We start from the raw sequence: 23,202 nt of genomic DNA on the forward strand, positions 1-23,202 counted from the left end.
CATCACACCTGATAAGGATAAATGGGATGGGATTTCTAGTTCTTATACCCTGCACTAGTTTTCATAATAATTAATTTACTTTATTGCCAGTTTATTTTCCTGTTCCTTATTTCAAAAACCCAAAAATATACCTTTTTTCCATAACCAATAATAAATCATACTTCCCTACAATTCCTTGAGAGATGACCCGGGGTTTCAATACTTCGGTTATCAATTTTATTGGGTTTGCTTAAGTGACAACCAAAACTTTTGTATGAAAGGATTCTCTGTTGGTTTAGAAACTATACTTACAACGGGACTTTATTTGTGAAAATTCTTTACTGACAGAAATCCAATCGTCAAAAATAGCGCCGTTGCCGGGGAATTGCAAACGTGTGCCTTATTATTGGTTACTGTAAATATTTTATTTTGCTTGTTTATTTGTTTTTATTTTTGTTTTTAGTTTTCATTAGCTACTATGAATTCTCACCCCCGTCGCTTTGAGTTTGGTTCTAATTTTTTTGAAAGGAATGGAAGCTATAACAGGAACATGCATCAAGGTTGAAACAATCACAGATGGAAGGAGCCACGAGGATCTGATCAACCCTTTCGGCAACAACACCTTCCAAGATACAATAGACAACGACCATTCTACAATGCATGCCAAGACAATAGTCATGGTGGACCCCTTCGTGACAAATCACCTCCACCAAATTACTATGGTCAAGAGCCATTCCAGAGAGCGTACCAAGATGATGAATATGGTGGGCCCCTTGTAGTTACCAACAAGCCCCACCATATACTTATGAACCACCTCCCCAACATACCTTTGAACCACTAAACTCACAAGTCCCTTTACACCATTCACCTCCATATGACCCCAACTCCTATCCACCCCAATTCTAACCCAATTACCCCCAAGAACCACCACTTCCATATGCACCATGTCCATATCCATCGACCCAAGAATCACAGGATCGCCTCAAGGAAACAGTAGATCAATTTCATGCAACCCTTCATCAATTGGAACAAGCGATAAATTAATTAGCTTTCCGACGTTCAGACACTCAAGGAACCCCATGGCTTCATGTGGAGAATCTAATGAAGAACGTAGCAGGAAGAAGAAGCTAGAAACTCCGGTGGACAGTAAGCAGCATGACTTTGTATTGGAACAATTGGAGGAAGCCGTAATCGTTGAAGAGGAAGAAATGGTTGAAGACTTAGGAGATGCGGAACGTCCATGGGAAAGCCCAGTCATAGAGCCCCCTTCTAAGGAGTTTGAATTTAATGTTGAGGAGGGTGTACAACCTCCAAGGCATATCATGGTTGAAGACTTTGAAGGGGATGATCAAGAGATGGATTCAATCATTGATGAATTCTTATCTACATTTGAATCCTCTCCCATTGAACTTGAGATGGAGATTAAAGAAGAAGCACAACCTCCCATGCCCTTGGTGAACAATGAAAGAGAGATCGAATCGGAGGAAAGCTACCAAGAGAAAGAGGTTGAAATTGAAGAAGCTTGCAAGGAGGTGGAAGTTCTCAAGGAAGAGTTCAAGGGAATAGAGCTGGAAATCACCTTGCCAAAGTTGTTGGAGACCTCTCCCCCAAAGCCATCACCGTCCATTCTTTCATTCAAGTGGGTAAATCTTTCATCTCTAAGCTTAATTAGCCCACTTGAATATGCTTTACTTGAGATGGATGGGTAACTTAGAGCTCTTTGTGGCTATAAGAGTAAGAGAGAGATGGTTAGTGGTTGGCAACACAATCCTAGATTCATTGTGGTAGGAAGCTCACGGCTGAATTATCATGGTTGGAAGAATACTGAATTGTATGGGTCTAGGAAGCTATTTGGATGCCTTAGTGAGAATTCAGATTGCTTACCACCCGGATGGAATCATCATGATTAACTTGAAGACGGATGTAGAATCAAGATTTGGGATCCGGGAATATATGAGGATCAATTTTGGGAGCTCAAAACTTGTGAAGAACTCCATCAAAGCTTGAGGAATTTACTTGGTATTGATAGAGCTTTTTGGAAGTCCAAGCATTGGTGGAAATTTCAAGACGAGTTCAAAAACAAGCCAGCATAACAAGGGGTCTCACCAAATGTCCAACTTAAGGACTTTAACTAAAAGTGCTAGGTGGGAGACAACCCACCATGGTATGATTGTTCTTTTTCAGTCTCAATTTTATTTTACTTTGTTTTATTCTTAGTTTTGTTTTATTCTATTTTTCTTAGTGTTCATGCATGTAGTCTGCATTATGTATAAAAAAAATTTCGCACGCGACGCGCAAGCGTCGCTGACACATCCGCGTCATAGGTGCATTCGAAACAAGGAAGAAAAGAAGCAGAGAGTCACGCGGAAGCGTGGCTGGAGGCGTGCCTTAGGCACAAGCACGCCCACGCGTACGCGTTGCTGACGCATCTGCGTCATTTTGAAAAATAGCCTCCCACGCCTGCGCATCACCCACGCACACGCGTGACCCTGCGAACTCGACGTAAATGGGTATATGGCAGTAAGTTATGATGGAGTGGGGCTGGAATGATGCTGGAAGCACAAGCCTCACCATGTGAACGCGTGGCCCACGCGTCCACGTCATTTTTCAAAAATAGGCCATTCACGCGTGCGCATCACCCACGCGCACGCGTCACCCTAAATTTTGGCATTATGTGAATGAAACAGAGAGTTGTGCGTACGCGAGGCTGTTCTCGCGCCATTGGCATAGTTCATTTCACGCGAACGCGTAACCCACGCGTCCGCGTCACCTGAAAACAGCGCCAACCACGTGAACGCGTGTCCCACGCGTCCGCGTCGCATGCGACGCACAGTTTATCCAGATCAGTGCCAAAATTCCTATCTTTTCTTCTCCAATCCTACTTATCTTTCTTCTATCTTTTCTTATTCTTTCTTCTTCCTTCTTTCTTTCTTTTTTCTTCATCTCTTTAACTTCTCATCATTCTTCACTTTCATTCTATTTTTACACAATTTATCTGCATACTTTCATTCATTGCATTTTAAATTTGTGCATATTTTTATTTTCTTTTCTAAATTTATTATTTTTCCATTGGTGTTAAATTTTTTTTCAACTGTTGTATCTTTTCTGGTATTATTTTGGTGCTTAGTGACTTGTTCTACACTGTTGGGTAATATTACTTAAATCAATGCCAATCTTTTATGATACTTGTATTCCTTTTGCATTGACATGAACTTGCACTGTCTTTCGTTACCCACACTCTTCTCCCATTGTTGTAATTTTTGCACTATTGATATGCCATTCGCTTCTACTGTTTTCTCACTTACATGTTGTAGCTACCATGTAACTGAGACTCTCACTATTTGGCATTAACCCAACCATCTTTTATTTGTTTTCTATCTTTGTTTTTGGATTACCTTTCTTCCTTTTTTCTCTTCTTTCAGGATGGCCACCGAAGAAGGAAAAGGGAAAGCTTCTCAAAGGGGCAACAAACAAGTCCATCTGCACAATCTTTAGAGAAAAGCGTCAGTTGGAGAAACCCGTCCACTTGCACATCTCAGCATGCACCGAGGACGGTGCAATATTTAAGTGTGGGGAGGTCGATACCGATCTCCATGGGTTAGTTATTTTCTTTTCAACACCAATATTTTATTTTCTTTGTTTGTTCATTGTTGCATTTGCATGTTTGATTGCATATTTGTTTGATTTTGTGCATATTCTACCACTGCTTGGTTGAAGTAACGAATTTCTTTCTCAAGAAACTTTTTATAGCATTTCACTAATTTGAATTAAAATTCGTATTGAACTTGTTTGAAGAAATATTATACTGGAACATGGTTTAGAGCTCGAACATACAAAACCAATAAGATTTTGAGCCTACTTGATTGGTTGCATTTTATCAACCAATATTTTATTTTTGGTGTGTGTTGTTCTCTCTAAAATTGTGATCTTTGTCTTGCTTAATTCTATATTTCCATGGTTTGATGTATGCATGCACTTATATGATTGAGGCCTTTGTTTCACTGAGCTTACATACCCATATGGCCTTACCCTTTCATTATCCTTTGCAAACCAATGTTGAGCCTATTATACCCCTTTTGTTCTTTATTTTAGCTCATCACTAACTCTAAACGGAAAACAATAATGTCCTTAATTTGAATCCTTGGTTAGTGATGAGCGGATAATTTATATGCTTTTTGGCATTATTTTTAGTATGTTTTTAGTAGGATCTAGTTACTTTTAGGGATGTTTTCATTAGTTTTTATGTTAAATTCACATTTCTGGACTTTACTATGAGTTTGTGTGCTTTTCTGTGATTTCAGGTATTTTCTGGCTGAAATTGAGGGACTTGAGCAGAAATTAGATTCAGAGGTTGAAGAAGGACTGCTGATGCTGTTGGATTCTGACCTCCCTGCACTCAAGATGGATTTTCTGGAGCTACAGAACTCAAAGTGGCGCGCTTCCAATTGCGTTGGAAAGTAGACATCCAGGGCTTTCCAGAACTATATAATAGTCTATACTTTGGCCAAGAATAGATGACGCAAACTGGCGTTCAACGCCAGCTCTCTGCCCAATTCTGGCGTCCAGTGCCAGAAAAGGATCCAAAACCAGAGTTGAACGCCCACACTGGCACAAATACTGGCGTTCAACTCCACAAATGGCCTCTACACGTGCAACACTCAAGCTCAGCCCAAGCACACACCAAGTGGGCCCCGGAAGTGGATTTATGCATCAATTACTTACTTCTGTAAACCCTAGTAGCTAGTTTATTATAAATAGGACATTTTACTATTGTATTAGACATCCTGGATCCTGGATTGTATTCTGATCCTGTGATCACGTTTTAGGGGGTTGGCCATTCGGCCATGCCTGGACCTTTCACTTATGTATTTTTAACGGTAGAGTTTCTACACTCCATAGATTAAGGTGTGGAGCTCTGCTGTTCCTCAAAGATTAATGCAAAGTACTACTGTTTTCTATTCAATTCATCTTATTTCGCTTCTAAGATATTCATTCGCTCTTCAACCTGAATGTGATGAACGTGACAATCATCATCATTTCCTATGAACGCGTGCCTGACAACCACTTCCGTTTTACCTTCGACTGAATGAGTATCTCTTAGATCTCTTAACTAGAATCTTCGTGGTGTAAGCTAGAATGATGGCGGCATTCAAGAGAATCTGGAAGGTCTAAACCTTGTCTGTGGTATTCCGAGTAGGATTCAATGATTGAATGACTGTGACGAGCTTCAAACTCGCAATTGCAGGGCGTAGTGACAGACGCAAAAGGATAGTAAATCCTATTCCAGCATGATCGAGAACCGACAGATGAATAGCCGTGCTGTGACAGGGTGCGTTGACCATTTTCACTGAGAGGATAGGATGAAACCATTGACAAGGGTGATGCCTCCAGACGATTAGCCGTGCCGTGACAGGGCATTTGGATCATTTTCCCGAGAGAAGACCGAAAGTAGCCATTGACAATGGTGATGTATCACATAAAGCCAGCCATGGAAAGGAGTAAGACTGATTGGATGAAGATAGCAGGAAAGCAGAGGTTCAGAGGAACGAAAGCATCTCCATACGCTTATCTGAAATTCTCACCAATGATTTACATAAGTATTTCTATCCCTTATTGTTTATCTTTTAATTATCTAATCCAATCACATTTAACCCTACCTGACTGAGATTTGCAAGGTGACCATAGCTTGCTTCATACCAACAATCTCCGTGGGATTCGACCCTTACTCACGTAAGGTATTACTTGGACGACCCAGTGCACTTGCTGGTTAGTTGTGCGAAGTTGTGAACCATGGTATTGGCATCATGTTTTTTTGGCGCCATTACTAGGGAAAGAAAGAGCGATGAATTTTACATAATTAAAGTGTAAATCACAATTTCTGCGCACCAAGTTTTTGGCGCCGTTGCCGGAGATTGTTCGAGTTTGGACAACTGACGGTTCATCCTGTTGCTCAGATTAGGTAATTTTCTTTTTGTTTTCTTTTCAAAAAGTTTTCAAAAATTTTTCAAAAATCTTTCAAAAATTTTCTCCTTTGTTTTCAAAAAAAAAAAATTTTTAAATAAAATGTTTTCAAAAATTTTATAATTTTATTCAAAATTTTTAAAGAATGAATTCTAGTGTTTCATGAAGCATGTGAAGCCTGGCTGGCTGTAAAGTCATGTCTAAATTCTTTTGGACTGAGGCTTCCACTCATAAGTATATGAAGTTGGATGAAATATCAGCTGTTGTATACATGAGAGGTATCTATGTTTGCTGAAGCTTGGCTGGCCATTGAGCCATGTCTAGTGTTTTGGACCGGAGCTTTCATTGAAAGCTAGGCTGGCTAGTGAGCCATGTCTAATTCCTGGACTGAAGCTTTAGACTAAGAATGCAAGATTCCTGGAATTCATATTAAAAATTTTGGAATCCTTATTTTTCTTTTTCATAATAATTTTCGAAAAAAAATACAAAAAAAAATTAGAAAATCAAAAAATCAAAAATATTTTGTGTTTCTTGTTTGAGTCTTGAGTCATGTTATAAGTTTGGTGTCAATTGCATGTGCATCTTGCATTTTTCGAAAAAAATTCATGCATTCATAGTGTTCTTCATGATCTTCAAGTTGTTCTTGGTAAGTCTTCTTGTTTGATCTTTGCATTTGCATGTTTTGTGTCTTTTCTTGTTTTTCATATGCATTCTTGAATTCTTAGTGCCTAAGCATTAAAGAATTCTAAGTTTGGTGTCTTGCATGTTTTCTTTGCATTAAAAATTTTTCAAAAATGTGTTCTTGATGTTCATCATGATCTTCATAGTGTTCTTGGTGTTCATCTTGACATTCATAGCATTCTTGCATGCATTCATTGTTTTGATCTAAAAATTTCATGCATTGCATAATTTTCATGTTTTTCCTCTCATTATAAAAATTCAAAAATAAAAAAAAAATATCTTTTCCTTTTTCTCTCTTAAAATTTCGAAAATTAGATTTGACTTTTTCAAAAATTTTTAAAATCTATTTGTTTTTATGAGTCAAATCAAATTTTCAATTTAAAAATCTTACCTTTTTCAAAATCTTTTTCAAAAATCAAATCTTTTTCATTTTTCTTAGTTATTTTCGAAAATTCAAAAATATTTTTCAAAAATATTTTTCTTAATTTTATATCATAATTTTCGAAAATAACAATAACAATTAATGTTTTGATTCAAAAATTTCAAGTTTGTTACTTGCTTGTTAAGAAAGATTCAAACTTTGAGTTTTAGAATCATATCTTGTGATTTCTTGTGAATCAAGTCATCAATTGTGATTTTAAAAATCAAATCTTTTTCAAAACTAATTTCAATCATATCTTTTCAAAAATATCTTCTTATCTCACCTTTTCCAAAAATTTGATTTCAAAATATCTTTTCTAACTTCCTAACTTCTTATCTTTTCAAAAATTGTTTCAACTAACTAACTAACTAACTTTTTGTTTGTTTCTTATCTTTTTCAAAACTACCTAACTAACTCTCTCTCTCTATTTTCGAAAATATCTTCCCCCTTTTTCAAAAATTTCTTTTTAATTAACTAATTATTTTAATCTTTGATTTTAAAAAAATTTTCGAAAATTACTAACATTTTTCAAAAACCATTTCCGAAAATCACTAACTCCTTTTCAAAAATTATTTTCGAAAATTTTCTTCTCTCTCATATCCTTCTATTTGTTTATTCATCTACTAACATCTCTCCCTTACTCAAAAAAAAAGGATCTCTATTATTATTATTCTGTGCCCTCTTCTTTGTCATATGAGCAGGAGCAAGGACAAGAATATCCAGAACCTGAAAGGACTCTGAAGAAGAAACTAAGAGAAGCTGAATTACAACAAACCAGCAAGCACCTGTCAGAAATTATCAAACAGGAAGAGGATATGGCAGCCGAAAATAATAATAATGCAAGGAGAATGCTTGGTGACTTTACTGCACCTAATTCCAATTTACATGGAAGAAGCATCTCCATTCCTGCCATTGGAGCAAACAACTTTGAGCTGAAACCTCAATTAGTTTCTCTAATGCAGCAGAACTGCAAGTTTCATGGACTTCCATCTGAAGATCCTTTTCAGTTCTTAACTGAATTCTTGCAGATATGTGATACTGTTAAGACTAATGGAGTAGATTCTAAAGTCTACAGGCTCATGCTTTTCCCTTTTGCTGTAAGAGACAGAGCTAGAGTATGGTTGGACTCTCAACCTAAGGATAGTCTGAACTCTTGGGATAAGCTGGTCACGGCTTTCTTAGCCAAGTTCTTTCCTCCTCAAAAGCTGAGCAAGCTTAGAGTGGATGTTCAAACCTTCAGACAGAAAGAAGGTGAATCCCTCTATGAAGCTTGGGAAAGATACAAATAGTTGACCAAAAAGTGTCCTTCTGACATGCTTTCAGAATGGACCATCCTGGATATATTCTATGATGGTCTGTCTGAGTTATCTAAGATGTCATTGGATACTTTTGCAGGTGGATCCATTCACCTAAAGAAAACGCCTGCAGAAGCTCAAGAACTCATTGACATGATTGCTAATAACCAGTTCATGTACACTTCTGAGAGGAATCCTGTGAGTAATGGGACGCCTATGAAGAAGGGAGTTCTTGAAGTTGATACTCTGAATGCCATATTGGCTCAGAACAAAATACTGACTCAGCAAGTCAATATAATTTCTCAGAGTTTGAATGGAATGCAAGCTGTATCCAACAGTACTCAAGAGGCATCTTCTGAAGAAGAAGCTTACGATCCTGAGAACCCTACAATAGCAGAGGTAAATTACATGGGTGAACCATATGGAAACACCTATAATCCATCATGGAAAAATCATCCAAATCTCTCATGGAAGGATCAAAGGCCTCAACAAGGCTTTAATAATGGTGGAAGAAACAGGTTTAGCAATAGCAAGCCTTTTCCATCATCCACTCAGCAACAGACAGAGAACTCTGAACAAAGTACCTCTAATTTCGCAAACTTAGTCTCTGATCTATCCAAGGCCACTGCAAGTTTCATGAATGAAACAAGGTCTTCCATTCAAAATTTGGAAGCACAAGTTGGCCAGCTGAGTAAAAGGATCACTGAAATCCCTCCTAGTACTCTCCCAAGCAATACAGAAGAGAATCCAAAAGGAGAGTGCAAGGCCATTGATATAAGCACCATGGCCGAACCTGTAAGGGAAGGAGAGGACGTGAATCCCAAGGAGGAAGACCTCCTGGGACGTCCAGTGATATATAAGGAGCTTCCCTCTAAGGAACAAAAGGAATCTGAGACTCATCTAGAGACCATAGAGATTCCATTAAACCTCCTTATGCCATTCATGAGCTCTGATGAGTATTCCTCTTCTGAAGAGAATGAGGAGGTTACTGAAGAGCAAACTGCCAAGTTTCTTGGTGCAATCATGAAGCTGAATGCCAAATTATTTGGTATTGAGACTTGGGAAGATGAACCTCCCTTGTTCACCAATGAACTAAGTGATCTAGATCAACTGACATTGCCTCAGAAGAAACAGGATCCTGGAAAGTTCATAATACCTTGTACCATAGGCACCATGATCTTTAAGGCTCTGTGTGACCTTGGTTCAGGAATAAACCTCATGCCCCTATCTGTAATAGAGAAACTGGGAATCTATGAGGTGCAAGCTGCTAAAATCTCATTAGAGATGGCAGACAATTCAAGAAAACAAGCTTATGGACAAGTAGAGGACGTGTTAGTAAAGGTTGAAGGCCTTTACATCCCTGCTGATTTCATAGTCCTGGATACTGGAATGGAAGAGGATGAATCCATCATCCTAGGAAGATCTTTCCTAGCCACAGCAAGAGCTGTGATTGATGTGGACAGAGGAGAATTAATCCTTCAATTGAATGAGGACAACCTTGTGTTTACAACTCAAGGATCTCTCTCTGCATCCATGGAGAGGAAGCATAAAAAGCTTCTCTCAAAGCAGAGTCAAACAAAGCCCCCACAGTCAAACTCTAAGTTTGGTGTTGGGAGGCCACAACCAAACTCTAAGTTTGGTGTTGGAGAGTCTCAACAAAGCTCTGCACATCTGTGAGGCTCCATGAGAGCCCACTGTCAAGCTATTGACATTAAAGAAGCGCTTGTTGGGAGGCAACCCAATTTCTATTTATCTAACTATATTTTTCTTAGTTATATGTCTTTATAGGTTCATGATCATGTGGAGTCACAAAATAAACAAAAAAATCAAAAACAATCAAAAATAACAAAAGAAAAATCACACCCTGGAGGAGCATCTGTCTGGCGTTCAACGCCAGAACAGAGCATGGTTCTGGCATTGAACGCCCAAAATGGGCAGCATCCTGGCGCTGAACGCCCAGAACAAGCATGGTTCTGGCGTTCAACGCCAGAAATGGCAACAAATGGGCGTTGAACGCCCAAAATGGGCACCAACCTGGCACTGAACGCCCAGAGTTGCGTGCAAGGGCATTTTACATGCCTAATTTGGTGCAAGGGTGTAAATCCTTGAACACCTCAGGATCTATGGACCCCACAGGATCATCTCAGGATCTGTGGACCCCACAGGATCCCCACCTACCTCCACTCACTTCTTCTCATCCCTCACCACTCTCTTTCACGCAATCCCATAAACACCATTCCCCAAAAACCCTTCACCAATCACCTCAATCTCTCTTCCCCATCACCTCTTCACCACTCACATCCATCCACTCTTCCCCATAAACCTACCTCATAAACTCCACCTACCTTCAAAATTCAAAACCAATTTCCCACCCAAACCCACCCTAAATGGCCGAACCTTAACCCCCCTCCCGCCCCTATATATAGCCCTCCATTCTTCCTCATTTTCACACAACACAACCCTCTCCTTTCTACTTGGCCGAAACACACTTCACCCCTCTTCTCCATATTTTCTTCTTCTTCTTCCTCTATTCTTTTTTTTTATTGCTCGAGGCGAGCAATATTCTAAGTTTGGTGTGGTAAAAGCATAAGCTTTTTGTTTTTCCATTACCATTGATGGCACCTAAGACCGGAGAATCCTCTAGAAAGGGGAAAGGGAAGACAAAAGCTTCCACCTCCGAGTCATGGGAGATGGAAAGGTTCATCTCCAAAGCCCATCAAGACCACTTCTATGATGTTGTGGCCAAGAAGAAGGTGATCCCCGAGGTCCCTTTCAAACTCAAAAGAAATGAGTATCCGGAGATCCGACATGAAATTCAAAGAAGAGGTTGGGAAGTTCTAACAAATCCCATCCAAAAAGTCGGCATCCTAATGGTTCAAGAGTTCTATGCCAATGCATGGATCACCAAGAACCATGATCAAAGTAAGAACCCGGATCCAAAGAACTACGTTACAATGGTTCGGGGGAAATACTTAGATTTTAGTCCGGAGAATGTGAGGTTGGCGTTTAACTTGCCCATGATGCAAGGTGATGAACGCCCCTACACTAGAAGGGTCAACTTTAATCAAAGGTTGGACCAAGTTCTTATGGACATATGTGTGGAAGGAGCTCAATGGAAGATTGACTCCAAAGGCAAGCTGGTTCAACTAAGAAGATTGGACCTCAAGCCTGTGGCTAGAGGATGGTTGGAGTTCATTCAATGCTCAATCATTCCCACTAGCAACCGATCTGAAGTTACTGTGGATCGGGCCATCATGATTCATAGCATTATGATTGGAGAGGAAATAGAAGTTCATGAAGTCATCTCTAATGAACTCTACAAAATAGCCGAAAAGTCATCCCCCATGGCAAGGCTAGCTTTTCCTCATCTTATCTGCCATCTATGTTACTCAGCTGGAGCTTTCATAGAAGGAGACATTCCTATTAAGTAAGAGAAGCCCATCACTAAGAAAAAGATGGAGCAAGCAAGAGAGCCCATTCATGGAGCTCAAGAGGCGCAGGAAGCTCATCACCATGAGATCCCGGAGATGCCTCAAATGCATTTTCCTCCACAAAACTATTGGGAGCAAATCAACACCTCCCTAGGAGAATTAAGTGCCAACATGGGACAATTAAGGGTGGAACATCAAGAGCACTCCATCATGCTCCATGAAATAAGAGAAGATCAAAAAGCAATGAAGGAAGAGCAACAAAGACAAGGAAGAGACATAGAAGAGCTCAAGGACATCATTGGTTCCTCAAGAAGGAAACGCCACCATCACTAAGGTGGATTCATTCCTTGTTCTTATTTCTTCTGCTTTTCGTTTTCTATGTTATGTGCTTATCTATGTTTGTGTCTTCATTACATGATCATTAGTAGTTAGTAACTTTGTCTTAAAGTTATGAATGTCCTATGAATCCATCACCTCTCTTAAATGAAAAATGTTTTAATTCAAAAGAACAAGAAGTACATGAGTTTTGAATTTATCCTTGAACTTAGTTTAATTATATTGATGTGGTGACAATGCTTCTCGTTTTCTGAATGTATGCTTGAACAGTGCATATGTCTTTTGAAGTTGTTGTTTAAGAATGTTAAATATGTTGGCTCTTAAAAGAATGATGACTAGGAGACATGTTATTTGATAATCTGAAAAATCATAAAAATGATTCTTGAAGCAAGAAAAAGCAGCAAAGAACAAAGCTTGCAGAAAAAAAAAATAGCGAAAAAAAATAGAAAGAAAAAGAAAAAGCAAGCAGAAAAAGCCAAAAGCTCTTAAAACCAAGAGGCAAGAGCAAAAAGCCAATAACCCTTAAAACCAAAAGGCAAGGGCAAATAAAAAGGATCCCAAGGCTTTGAGCATCAGTTGATAGGAGGGCCTAAAGGAATAAAATCCTGGTCTAAGCGGCTAAACCAAGCTGTCCCTAACCATGTGCTTGTGGCGTGTAGGTGTCAAGTGAAAACTTGAGACTGAGCGGTTAAAGTCAAGGTCCAAAGCAAAAAAAGAGTGTGCTTAAGAACCCTGGACACCTCTAATTGGGGACTTTAGCAAAGCTAAGTCACAATCTGAAAAGGTTCACCCAATTATGTGTCTGTGGCATTTATGTATCTGGTGGTAATACTGGAAAACAAAGTGCTTAGGGCCACGGCCAAGACTCATAAAATAGTTGTGTTCAAGAATCATCATACTGAACTAGGAGAGTCAATAACACTATCTAAACTCTGAGTTCCTATAGATGCCAATCATTCTGAACTTCAATGGATAAAGTGAGATGCCAAAACTATTCAAGAGGCAAAAAGCTATAAGTCCCGCTCATATGATTGAAGCTCTGTTTCATTGATAGTTTGGAATTTATAGTATATTCTCTTCTTTTTATCCTATTTGATTTTCAGTTGCTTGGGGACAAGCAACAATTTAAGTTTGGTGTTGTGATGAGCGAATAATTTATACGCTTTTTGGCATTATTTTTAGTATGTTTTTAGTAGGATCTAGTTACTTTTAGGGATGTTTTCATTAGTTTTTATGTTAAATTCACATTTCTGGACTTTACTATGAGTTTGTGTGCTTTTCTGTGATTTCAGGTAATTTCTGGCTGAAATTGAGGGACTTGAGCAGAAATCAGATTCAGAGGTTGAAGAAGGACTGCTGATGCTGTTGGATTCTGACCTCCCTGCACTCAAGATGGATTTTCTGGAGCTACAGAACTCAAAATGGCGCGCTTCTAATTGCGTTGGAAAGTAGACATCCAGGGATTTCCAGAAATATATAATAGTCCATACTTTGGCCAAGAATAGATGACGCAAACTGGCGTTCAACGCCAGCTCTCTGCCCAATTCTGGCGTCCAGCGCCAGAAAAGGATTCAAAACCAGAGTTGAACGCCCAAACTGGCACAAATACTGGCGTTCAACTCCACAAATGGCCTCTACACGTGCAACACTCAAGCTCAGCCCAAGCACACACCAAGTGGGCCCCGGAAGTGGATTTATGCATCAATTACTTACTTCTGTAAACCCTAGTAGCTAGTTTATTATAAATAGGACATTTTACTATTGTATTAGACATCCTGGATCCTGGATTGTATTCTGATCCTATGATCACGTTTTAGGGGGCTGGCCATTCGGCCATGCCTGGACCTTTCACTTATGTATTTTTAACGGTAGAGTTTCTACACTCCATAGATTAAGGTGTAGAGCTCTGCTGTTCCTCAAAGATTAATGCAAAGTACTACTATTTTCTATTCAATTCATCTTATTTCACTTCTAAGATATTCATTCGCTCTTCAACCTGAATGTGATGAACGTGACAATCATCATCATTTCCTATGAACGCGTGCCTGACAACCACTTCCGTTCTACCTTCGACTGAATGAGTATCTCTTAGATCTCTTAACCAGAATCTTCGTGGTGCAAGCTAGAATGATGGCGGCATTCAAGATTATCCGGAAGGTCTAAACCTTGTCTGTGGTATTCCAAGTAGGATTCAATGATTGAATGACTGTGACGAGCTTCAAACTCACGATTGCCGGGCGTAGTGACAGACGCAAAAGGATAGTAAATCCTATTCCAGCATGATCGAGAACCGACAGATGAATAGCCGTGATGTGACAGGGTACGTTGACCATTTTCACTGAGAGGATAGGATGAAACCATTGACAAGGGTGATGCCTCCAGACGATTAGCCGTGCCGTGACAGGGCATTTGGATCATTTTCCCGAGAGAAGACCGAAAGTAGCCATTGACAATGGTGATGTATCACATAAAGCCAGCCATGGAAAGGAGTAAGACTGATTGGATGAAGATAGCAGGAAAGCAAAGGTTCAGAGGAACGAAAGCATCTCCATACGCTTATCTGAAATTCTCACCAATGATTTACAAAAGTATTTCTATCCCTTATTGTTTATCTTTTAATTATCTAATCCAATCACATTTAACCCTACCTGACTGAGATTTGCAAGGTGACCATAGCTTGCTTCATACCAACAATCTCCGTGGGATTCGACCCTTACTCACGTAAGGTATTACTTGGACGACCCAGTGCACTTGCTGGTTAGTTGTGCGAAGTTGTGAACCATGGTATTGGCATCATGTTTTTGGCGCCATTACCAGGGAAAGAAAGAGCGATGAATTTTACATAATTAAAGTGTAAATCACAATTTCTGCGCACCAGTTAGCTTAGACTAGTGAGAGTGCTTATTATTTAAGTTTGGAGAAATTGGGTTTGGAGACATTTGGTTTGAGAATTGAGTATGTTAGAATTTTCTGAAAATGTGAAAGAAATGTTTAGGACATATTCATGCATTCAATAATTTAATCATATGCATTGAGAAAAATAATATATATATATATATATATATATATATATATATATATATATATATATATATATATATATATATATATATATATATATATATAAGGAAAAGAAAAATAAAGGAGAAAAAGAAAAGAAAAAAGAGCAAATAATAAAAGGGAACAAAATGCCCTAAAGTAAATAGTGAAAGCAATGCATATGTACTGTACTTGAAATTAGAATGCATGAATATGTGGAAAACATGGTTAATGGATAGTTACATGTTGTATTATGATTACATGGATTGTCTAAGTTAGGTGAAAAGTTTAAGTTAATTAAGGATTCAGATTTTAGTCCACTTGACAAATACATTCCTACCTTGACCCTAACCTCATTACAACCCTTAAAAGACCTCTTGACATGTGTATTTGTGTATTAAATTTCTGTTGATTGTTAGATGAAGAGAAAGCCTTAGAAAGCAAGATTAGTAGAGAATTGAGAGATCGAACCTTAAACACTTGAGTGATTAGAGTGTATACACTTCCGGTGAGGGTTCGATGCTCGATTCTTTGTTCCCGGCTTTCATAAGCTATTTTCTTCTACAATTTTACTTGTACTTTATTTTGTGATTTGAATTAGTGAAATCCAGTTTATATTTGTTCTTAAAAGATTTGTTTACTTTTAACCAAGTAGGTAAAAATATTTTGCATTTAGCTGCATTCATACAGATAGGTTGCATTTCATACATTCTACCATTCCTCTTCACTTTTATAGCTTCTCTTGAGCTTAGCATGAGGACATGCTAATGTTTAATCCTAATCAAAATGCCATAGACAAGGTTGGATCTTCCGGATCAGAGAATGCTGCATCTTTGGGTTCTAGCCTCTACCACAGAGACCCTATTCTCCCCGGAAATTGGCTGAACTGATGTCTTGAGAAGTCCCCAACGAAGTCGTGGATTAGCCGTCTGAGAGATGTATAAACATAGCTGTTGGTTCATCATTGTCCGGTGAAAGATGCACTCTGAACCCAAGTAGACGCGGGTGTTTATCAGGCACATTCGTCTTAATGTGATGAACAGATCTAATTTGTTAGATCATCCTATTCACCACGATGAAGATCGAATATACATCTTAGAATTAATCAAACACGGATCGAAGAGAAACAACAGAACTTTTATTAATTCATAGGACTCAGTAGGGCTCTTCTCCTCAACCTAGGAGGTTTAGAAACTCATACTGAAGGTAAAACACAAAGTAAAACGTGAATGATGCTGAATGGAATCAAAGATATTGTAAAAGGTTCGAAGGTAATCCCTTAAATACTAAATAGATGACTAGTAAGGGTAAAATCCACTTCTGGGGCCCACATGGTGAGTGTTTAGATTGAGCTTTGATGAGATCCACGTACTATGAGGTCTCTTGGGCATGGAACGCCAGCTAGGGGGTCCTCTCTAGGCGTTTGTGCATTGGTCTATTCTCTTTGGCTGCTGGACGCCAGGAAAGGAGCAGGAAGCTGGCGTTGGACACCCGTTTTGGGCCTTTTAATCTGAAGCAAAGCATAGACTATCATATATTTCTGGAAAGCTCTAGAAGGCAGCTTTTCATAGCCATTGAGAGTGCTCTATTTGGACTTCTGTAGCTCTAGAAAAGCCCTTGCGAATGTATGCAGGTCAGATCTGGACAACATCTGCAGTGCTTTCTCTATCTCTGAATCAGACTTCTGCTCCAGCTCCTCAATTTCAGCAAGAAATTACATGAAATTGTACAAAAACACAAAAACTCATAATAATCCAAAAATGTGAATTTAACACTAAAACCTATAAAAACTTAATAAAAACTAAACAAAACTACTAAAAACTTTATGAAAGTGAAGCCAAAAAGCGTATAAAATATCCGCTAATCACAACACCAAACTTAAACCATTGCTTGTCCCCAATCAACTAAAAACACAGTAGGATAAAAAAATTAAGATACAATAAATTTTTATGTTTCAAATGAAGCTTAGTTACAATTAGATGAGCGGGACTTAGTAGCTTTTTGCTTCTGAATAGTTTTGGCATCTCACTGTCCATTAAAACTCAGAGATGTTGGCATCTTTAGGAACTTAGAATTCAGATGATATTATTGACTCTCCTAGTTAAGCTTATTTCGATTCTTGAACACAACTTTTAGAGTCTTGGCCGTGACCCTAAGCACTCTGTTTTCCAGTATTACCACTGGATACATTCATGCCACATACACTTTAACTGGGTTAACCTTTTGAGATTGTGACTCAGCTTTGCTAGAGTCCCCAGATAGAGGTATCCAGAGTTCTTAAGCACACTCTTTTTTCTTTGGACCACGACTTTAACCGCTCAGTCTCAAGATTTTAACTTGACACCTTCATGCCACAAGCACATGGTTAGGGACAGCTTTATTGAGACGCTTAGGCCAGAATTTTATTCCTTTGGGCCCTCCTATCCATTAATGCTCAAAGCCTTGGGTCTTTTTACCCTTGTCTTTTGGTTTAAAGGGTTACTGGCTTTTTCAATCTGCCCTCCTTTTCCTGCATTTTTGGGCAGTAATGGATTTTTCTGCTTTTTAATTTTTTTTTCTTTTCGCCATTTTTCTTTCTTTTTTTCGCATGCATATATATTTTTTTCTTTTGCAACATGGTTTTTCTTTTGCTACTTTTTCTTGCTTCAAGATTTTTTAGATTTTTTAGATTATCAATAGTATTTTTCATTTTTCCTTATTCTTTCAAGAGCCAACATTCTAAAATTTCAACTTCAAATATGCACTGTTTAATCATACATTCAGAAAACAAAAGCAAATGATGCCACATCAAACCAATTAAACTAATCTTATTTTAAACTTAAAATTCATGCATCTCTCAATTCTTTTCAATAAATACTTTATTTAAGTAAGGTGAGAGATATATGGAACATTTTATAACTTTAAGACATCAATGCAAATGATCATGCAACTAGAACAAGAGAACAGATAAATAAACAGACAGAAAATAGAAAAAATAATAGTAAAGGAGTAAAAGAGAACGAATCCACCCGAATGATGGTGGCTAGTGCTCCTCCTTGAGGATTAAATGTAGTGCTTGATCTCTTCAATGTCACTCCTTTGTCTTTGTTAAGGCTGCTACACTAGCTCGTGTGCATGCTCTCTAGTTTGCTCCATCCGCTTTTTCTATACTTAAGAGTGGTAGAAGTCACAAAGCAGAGCTTTTGCAACACCAAACTTAAGAGTTTTGCTCGTCCTCGAGCAAATATGAACGTAGGAGAATATGGGGTAGGTGGAGCTTCTGTGGGACCTACTGGTCCTGAGAGGCTAGGGAATTCCAGATTCCATGCTCTTTTGCACTTGCGTTTGAATGCGCAGGGACTGCTCCTTGGCTGGCGTTCAACGCCAGCAATGCTCCCCTCTTGGGGCGTTGAACGCCCAGTGAGGGCTTCCTCACTAGCGTTCAACTTTGACACTCTTTCTGGAGTGTTCTGTTTTCACTGCTGTGGATTCTATCTCTTGATTAATGCACATGATTATGACTCTGACAACTGAATTAAAAACAAAATGAAAATAAATATAGTTGAGTAAAGTTGGGTTGCCTCCCAACAAGCGCTTTTTTAACATCACTAGCTTGACCTTTAAGCTCCTTACGGAGGTGAGTATGGGCTCAAATTTTTGCCCCTGATAGTGCATCTTCTTCCTATTGATAAATGCCCAAATGCACAGGTTTGGATTTCCTCACTAAAAGTAGAATTTGTCCGTTATAAGTATAGTCCAAACCCAACAATTGAGTATCGATCAAATAATAAATTCAAATCAAAACATATAACCGAGAGTAATTAAACCTCGGGTCGTTCTCCCTAGGAATGCAAATGAAATGTTATGCTTCCGGTTGTTAAGGGTTACAAAAGGGGTTTTGTACAATCAAAGAACTAAAGATTAAAAGAGCTCGGCGATGAGCAAAATTGTAATTAATGCAAGTAAAAGGAAGACAAGATCAAAACTTAGTGAAAATGCTATAAATGCAATAAAGAGCCTTGACTTGGGAATGAGTATCCAAGGAATCCTATCATCGCCATAACCACAACTATGGTAATTATGATGAGTCAATCTCGCCATAATCCATAAGTCCTAACCAACTTATCAACTAGTTGATAAAAAGATAGCATCAATGGAAACAAGAGTCAACTAACTACCCAAGAATTACCACTAAATGTTGGACATTATAACTCTAGTATCCTAGGAACTCAAACCACAAGCCAAGGTAGGAAAATCTACTCAATTTCTAAAGTTGGCATTTTCACAAACACCTTGTGTGCATAAAAGTAAAACATGGAAAATTGCAAGTAAAATGGAAAACTATAACCAACTATCAACAAAAGCAAACATAAACAAGCAATCAAACATAAAAGAAGTATGAAATGTAAAATTCATTGATCAAAACTTCAAGAAACACAAAATTACAATATGAACAAAGTAACTTGAACCAAAAGGAAATGAAAGTAAAAGTGCTTGAATTAAAGAGGAGATTGAGAGTACTTACAATTGAAGAAGTAAAATCAAAGATCAAAGCTTGCTATAAAATGCTACAATAGAAATTGATAAACCCTAGGAGAGCTATCTACTCTACACTACTCCTACTCCTAACACTATGAAAAACTATCAAAAATTAATGCTAATGCTTCCCCCTTTCATAAGTGATAAATTCTCCTTCATATAGCACTCCAAAACAGCATCCAAGCCTCCCAAAATGGCCCAAAGGCCTCAGAATTCAAGAAGCACATGGATCATTAATGAAATCACGTGTTGGGACCTGTGCGGACGCACAGATGCATGCGTACGTGATGCCTGAGCATCTTTCTTACCGTTTCCTAGTGAATTTGCATTTAATTTGTTAAGTTTTATCAGGAATTGATTATCTTTTAACCACTATGGATGCTACTTTGAGTTTTGTGTAGTTCTATTTATTTTAGGTAGCATTCGGATGGATTTGATGGAGTTTCTGCAGAGAAAGAGAAAAAACCAAGGAGCTGACCAGCGAGGAGCGACGCGTGTGCGTGCCTGACGCGTACGCGTGAAAAGCGAAGTTGCTCAGTGACACGTGCGCGTACTTGACGCATACGCGTGACACGCGGAAAAGACCATCGATGCGTACGCGTGACTAACGCGTACGCGTGACTTACGTGACATGCAGGAAACGCAGAAAATGCTGAGGGCGATTTCAGTTCGAGTTTCGACCCAGTTTTTGGCCCAGAAACACAAACTAGAGCCAGGGCATAACAGAAACTCAAGGGAGATTCACACAAGAATGGTTATGCCCACTCCAAGTTAGGCGTGGACCCTATGAAGCAAGTGGTCCCCATCCATCAATTGAAGATATGCTGATTGCTCTAATTAATTCTGATTTAAACTTTAAATTTTATTATAAAATAGGAAAAGATATTATTTTAGTTTTTAAAAAAAGATAGATTTTAAATTAATTAGGATTAGATATAAAAGGAGATTCCAACAGGGGGATTCCAGCCGAACATTATTCCATTCCAATTTACAATCCTTATTTTTCTCTGAACCATGAGCAACTAAACCTCCACTATTAAGGTTAGGAGCTCTGTCTATTATATGGATTGATTTTATTATTTTTCTATTTTAATTCATGTATTGATTTATATTTAAGAATTATTTTCATTCTTTATTTTATGAACTTGGGTGGAACGGAAGTATGACCCATGTTCTAATTGAGTTCTTGTATAACTTGGAAAAGCTCTTTACTTGAACAACAACTTGAAAATATTTTCTCCTAAATTTTAATTATTTGGATTTAACGGGATACGTGACATATAATCCTTTTATTTTTGGATAATTAGAGTTTTTGTGGCATATAAACTGGAATTTGATCATCACCCTCTAATTGGAATTGATTGACCAAGGAATTGGGAGTTGATGAAAATTAGAGAAGACTAGAAAGGTCTAAGGAATTAGGGTCTAGTCACATATAGTTTGCCATAAATTAAATCCTACATGATTAAAATAGTTTGTAAGAAAAATTAATCCGGAAAAATAGATAACTCTGAAACCTTAACTGCCTTCTCCATACTTTACTCCCAACCCATTTACTTTACTATTTTAATTTCTGCACGATTGTTTAATGCTCTTTGAATATTCAAACACTCTTTTCTGTTTGTCTAACTAAGCCAACCAATCAATCATTGTTGCTTAGTCCTTCAATCCTCGTGGGATCGACCCTCACTCACCTGAGGTATTACTTGGTATGATGCGGTGTACTTGCAGTTAGTTTGTGGGTTAGAAATTACCGGACCAAGTTTTTGGCGCCGTTGCCAGGGATTGATAGTGATCAACAACTATCAGTTGTTTGATTGCTTAGATTAGGCGTTTTAGTTTTAATTTTATTTAAATTTTGCTTATTATTTTCGAAAATTTTTTTTCAAATAGCACTAATATTTTTTCTTAATTTCTGAAATTAAGTTTGGTGTCACCTAGTTAATTTTATTTTAATTGTCTTGTTTAATTTTCCTATTAATTTTCAAAAATTTCTGTCTAATTTTAGTTGTCATTTTCGAAATTTATTTATTTATTTTATTTAGCATTTTTATTTATTATTTTACACAGGATACCTCACTGGGACTTCTCTGTACTCTGACGTAGAGATTCCCACCTTTTCTTGTTTTCTGTTTTTTTATGCGCAGGAACAGAGACAAGGAACCTCTGTTAGACTTTGAACCAGAACCTAAAAGGCCTTGTAGGCGACGTTTACAACAAGAAAGACTTTACAAGCCTGCAGAATCCAATATGGATCACAATAATGCTGTTAATGCCAATGTGGCAAATCCGAATTGGAATGAAGAACAAAGGAGAGTGCTTGGCTCTTACTCTACTCCTACTGCAGATCTTCATGGAAAAAGCATTGTGGTGCCTCCTATAACTGCGAACAACTTTGAATGGAAGCCACAATTGGTCACCCTGATGCAACAAAACTGCCAGTATCATGGTCTGCCCTACGAAGATCCAAATCAATTTATTTCTAATTTTCTGCAAATTTGTGATACTGTGAAGACAAATAGAGTGAACCCAGAGGTGTACAAACTCATGCTCTTCCTGTTTGCTCTGAGGGATGGAGCAAAGCTATGGCTAGATTCATAGTCCATGGAGAGTTTGAATACTTGGGACAAGGTTGTTACTGAGTTTCTTACTAAATTTTTCCCACCAAAGAAGCTGACTAAGCTTAGGGTGGAGGTTCAGACCTTCAGGCAGAGGGATGGTGAAACTCTTTATGAAGCTTGGGAGAGGTACAAGCTACTGATTAGGCAATGCCCTCCGGACATGTTCTCTAAATGGACCTAACTAGACATCTTTTATGAAGGCTTGGGTGAAATGTCCAAGATGTGCTTAGATAATTCTGCAGGTGGTTCATTGCACAAGAAGAAAATATCGGAGGAGACTATTGAGCTGATTGAATTGGTTGCTAGCAACCAATTTTTATACTCATCTAACAGGAATCCTGTGAACTCTGAGGCTCCTCAGAAGAAGGGTGTTATGGAAGTAGAAGCTCTTAATGCTCTTCTTGCTCAGAACAAGCTTATGTCTCAGCAAATAAGTCTACTTACTCAACAGATGGGTGGCATGCAAGTCTCAGCTATCAACACCCAAAACCCCTCTCAAGAGATCTTTTATGACATGACAGGTAGTTTTATGCAAAATGATAATTATGACTATGCTCAATGCTCTTCTGAACAGGTCAATTACATGGGGAGTGGTCCTAGAAATCCCAACAATGATCCATATTCTAAGACATACAATCAGGGATGAAGAAATCACCCAAATTTTGGGTGGAGGGACCAAACTCGGAGAGCTCAAAACTTCAACAATAATTCTCAGGGCGGCTTCCAACAGAACAATTACAATAACCGCCAATTTCAGTCTTAGCAACAACAACCACCTCAGTAGGAAAACTCTAAATCCCAAGAAGATTCTAATTGGGAGATGATGAGGAGTTTTATGCAGGAAACCAGAGCCTCCATTAGAAACTTAGAGGTGCAAATGGGCCAACTGAGCAAGCAAATACCTGAGAGGTCTGCAAGCA

The 23,202-nt window shown here is 38.3% G+C and overlaps 1 non-coding gene across 1 annotated transcript; it reads right to left on the minus strand.

Moving 5' to 3' along the window:
- Nucleotides 1-8,253: 8,253 nt before the first annotated feature.
- LOC148567073 (small nucleolar RNA R71) lies at nucleotides 8,254-8,361 on the minus strand. The gene has a single exon (XR_015881990.1). It is a non-coding gene; the product is annotated as a small nucleolar RNA R71 (small nucleolar RNA).
- Nucleotides 8,362-23,202: the final 14,841 nt, after the last annotated feature.

This window comes from Arachis ipaensis, chromosome B4 (genome assembly GCF_059453495.1).
Source record: "Arachis ipaensis isolate K30076 ecotype BB chromosome B4, ASM5945349v1, whole genome shotgun sequence".
NCBI lineage: Eukaryota > Viridiplantae > Streptophyta > Magnoliopsida > Fabales > Fabaceae > Arachis > Arachis ipaensis.